This window comes from Salvia hispanica, unplaced genomic scaffold (assembly GCF_023119035.1).
Source record: "Salvia hispanica cultivar TCC Black 2014 unplaced genomic scaffold, UniMelb_Shisp_WGS_1.0 HiC_scaffold_365, whole genome shotgun sequence".
Taxonomy (NCBI): domain Eukaryota; kingdom Viridiplantae; phylum Streptophyta; class Magnoliopsida; order Lamiales; family Lamiaceae; genus Salvia; species Salvia hispanica.
The window spans coordinates 30,658-34,902 of record NW_025952097.1 but is presented as its reverse complement, the minus strand read 5'-3'; the positions used below and the strand labels follow the sequence as shown (position 1 = coordinate 34,902).

At 41.0% G+C, this 4,245-nt stretch overlaps 1 pseudogene; it reads right to left on the bottom strand.

The window, feature by feature from the left end:
* Positions 1–156: 156 nt before the first annotated feature.
* Positions 157–1,864, bottom strand: LOC125199058 (annotated as a pseudogene).
* Positions 1,865–4,245: the final 2,381 nt, after the last annotated feature.

The window sequence follows — 4,245 nt, the reverse complement described above, 5'->3', positions numbered from 1 at the left end:
CATAAATATATCAACAAGTGACGCTTATAAATATTGGTGGAACAAGCAATATGTTAAGATCGTGAAAAGTTATCACAATTGTCCGCCACATTCAAGGTAGGCACTACTCTTAGTTTGGTAACATATGCGAGCAATTTCAAAATTAAGCACCCATTTAAAAACTAGTTAAATTATTTCAAATTTACAATGAGCGCCATTAATTAATTCCACCATAATCATAGCTAATTGTTGATCAAGATGGACTTGGCAAAACATTAGACATAGCCATTCCACTTGTTGCGTGCACATTGTTCAACCTCAAAGCCTTGGCCTTGCTCGTGTACAATCTCTTCACATTGGGTCTTTGCTCATTCAATAGTCTCCACAAACTTCTCTTAGCATTGGACCGAAACGGGCAATTGGACGCCAAAAATCCATCGACTAAATGCAGATACGCCTCCAAGTCATGGCAGCACGCGACATCGGCATCGGGTCTAAGAAACGGAGACATTTTGGTGTCCACTCTTAATTCCGTCCCGACGTGCGTGTACGACCACGGGAGGCTAGCGTCGAGGGCGTCGAGGAGCTTCCCTCCGGCGCCCGTTGCGCGAAGTTTCTTGTCGAGATCCTCGTTGACGAGCATCCCGGGCACCCGAGTGACAAGATCTTGCGAATTGACGACGCGCAGGACTTTGACGTTGTTGGCTTGGAGGCGGTTGGCGAAGCCGCGGTTGCCTACCCGTGGGCCGCCGAAAGAGAAGACCGCGATGGGCGGGACGTCGGGGGCGCACGTGCTGAGCTCGTTGCCGACGAGCAGCGCTAGGCCGCGCCGAGGCTGTGCCCCGTTATGGTTATGCTTAGGCTCTCCCCTTTGTATTTCTCCATTAGGCTCTTGATCTCTTCAACGACTGACTCAGCCAGGCTGGGCACGTGCTCCCCACGTGTTGTCAGCAAACTTAGAAATCCGCATTCCACTTTGGTTGGCGGAACTGCTCCACTATCTTCTGTTTCGTCGGGAAGCGGACGAGGACGTCGCGCACGTTCTCGGCCCACTCCAGACACGTGGCGGTGCCGCCAGGGCGATCACGATGTCCCTCCTGCCCATCCGCTGGATCTCCCTGCGGTCGTCGCACACCGCCACGTACCCGACCCAGCTGGAGCGCTGCGTCATCCAGCCGAGGTCGGGCGCCACGTCATCGACCCACTTGGGCAGGCCGACCGAGGCGGTGGCGTAGAGGCTCCGGGTCATCCGGTAGGACCGGTCGGGAGCGCCACGTGGCGGGGCCACTGGGTCTCCTCGGGTGACGTGGCGGGCTTCGAGTGGAAGCCGTGGTAGGCGGCCTGGATGAACTCGCCGCACCGGACGACCTCCCGGCGGAGATTCTCGTCGAGCGGGTCGAGCATGCCGGCCCAGTCGTTGCTGCCGTGGTACTCGCGCCAGCGGCTGCCGAGGCTGTTGCGCGGGGAGTACTCCGCGGACTTGGACAGCAGCCGCTGGAGGCGGTTGAGGTGGCGCGGAGACATCTCCTCCGCGGCCTTCATCTCTGGCCAGACGCTGGCCAGGGTGAGGCCTTCCAGGATGCCTCTGGAAGCCGGGGCTTCCGCGTCCGGCTCCGGGTCGGGCGGCGGATTCGGATTGGGGTGAGATAATGATTGCTTTTGGAGGAGCCTTTCTAAGTTGGAAAGATGCTTCTTTGTCATCTCAGTTGATAAATTCTCCGGCTGTTTTCGGGCCGAGACCCGTTTGAAGGGTTCAGAGGTGAGCCGAGCATTCGAACACGGCCCGTCTCACCTGAAAAACTTGTAGATTATGTGCAGGAAGCGTTGCTCCGATTTGCATCATGGTGAAGATTCAAAGGTGAAACGAAAAGAGAGATGCAATTGGGATCAAGTGGTGTGTGAATAATGAATGAAGGTTTATATAGATGTGAATGTTTAGTTAATGCCCTTCTTGTTTTCAAAAATTACAATGTGGACCATATGTTAAATTTATTTGGACTTTTAAATTCAGGTTTGTTTGGTGGTTGGTCAGCCTGTATCCGTAAGAAAGAGAAATTGAATCTAAAATTAAATAATGATGGGATCTCTATCGATTATGAAACATTTTTATTCTATCAAATTAATGACGAAGATATATGAGAAAATCGTCATTGATCTATTTCTAAAATATAAATGGGATCCATCATTTAATCAACCAAATCCATACTCAATCCATGCATCTTGACATGTGGAAATACACATGTTAAGTTTTAAGTTTATGGTGGTGTATTTGGAAACGTATTACAAAATGTATTAGGGGTTTTTTCCGATTCTTTGTCCATTATAAATGAAATATATTATTTTTTAAGTCGTTCTTCTATAAGTGGACATTTTCTTTTATGGCAAAAGCAATACTCTATCTCTCTCTTATCATTCTCTCTTCTACTTTTTCTATTTTTTTCACTCTTAAAAATATGTGCCCAAAAGTTTTTGTCAAACATGAAATGGAACGGAGGGAGCATGGCTCTAGTTATAGAGAATGGAAAACTACTCCATATCTCATATGTATATATATGGAAAATTGAGGTTGGGCATATATTGACTCTAGTCTAATGAAATGTAATGGAATAGTAGTGTGATTTATTTATTAAAAATAGTACAATAAAATGGACAACTAATTGGATGGAATGAAAATGGTAGTAAATGGGACGATCAATGGGTACGGAATAGTTTTTAGTTTGAGGCTCTTAACTTATTTTATCTTTATTCCTATAATTTTTTTTATGAATTTCACTCATCAAAATCGACGTGATTTTCTAACTTATTGAATAAAAATTCGTGCCATCTAATGTATTGCGTAAGGTAGATTTCGATTAAAAATTAATTGATTAGGTGTTTTATTGTAATTGTCGATACATTATGGTATTATTTTCGACTAAATTAAACATTGGTGACAATTCAAAGTTTCAAACTTTAATTTTAAGCAAACTAGCCATTATAGTTACAATATTATCGGTTAATATTGACCTTTTAACATAAAACTCTTTTTTACAAAAAGAAATACTCATAGCTAGCCGAAAATACGTTGAATAAGAATTCATGATCATAATGAAACAAGAATATAAAAATCCAATAAAGAGCCTACAAACAACAGCTAAATGCAGCACAATAAATCTGAATTAAACCTAATATTATTCAATTGCTTAAACACCTTATTTTGAAATTTGAATTGACTCCTTCTAGGGAGAAACATAATACCAAATTGTTGGAATTAAATAATATTGTCAAATTCGATAAATTTTGACTCCGCCATTATAAATAAATTTCAATTCCTTGTTAGGAAGTATGAATTGAATTATAGTAGTAACTACATTCAAAATCTATAATTAGGATATGATACCGTCATCATTTGGTGTAGTCAAAGGGTAGTGAAATGAAACTTCACATTAAAAGGTGATGCACATATGTCATATAAATTCCCAATAATTTTAAATATTGAATAAACTTAATATTCGACTAACATTATTGTACATTGTTTGTTAAATTTAGTCCCACCATTTCAACCTATTGGGCATGTTATATCATTCACTATTTATTTTCTTCTAGGCATTAAGGTATATATTTGGACCATTACTATTATTATTTTATATCAATTTCCTTTCTATATACATTTGGTAGTATATTAATATCATGAAAATCAACTTTACTCGGATGAAATTTGTGCTCTTTAGTGAGGCATAAGGAATGATGGACGATATATGCTATGAGTGGGTATTTACTACTCGTTTTGTACGGAATTTAGTCAAACGTCAAACTTGCGATGTAGTACGAGTTAAACATTATGATTAAAGTGGTTGGACAGAGATATTTCACACTTAGGAAGATATGTGGATGTTGCTTATCGTGAATACACATTTTTGTTCATATTGGGGTAACATATTGTACGAGGCGTGTTATATTGCTAATTATTTAAGTTGCTAACTCGTTAACTCATCAATGTAGTGATATTAAAATGTTAACATAATAATATAATATCAACATAGTATATTGAAATGTCAACAAAGTTATGTTTTGACATTTTTAATAGACTATATTACGAGTTAGTAGAGTTAGCAGCTTAAAAAGTTAGCAATTAATCACACCTTTATATAGTACGGACTCGTCCCATAATAGATGTCGCACTTTTCATTTTTTAGAAAAAGCTCCCTCTCACATAAATATAAATATACTATTTTCTCTCCACCCAACATACAAAACAACATCACCTAAACTCCCGTGTCAATCCCC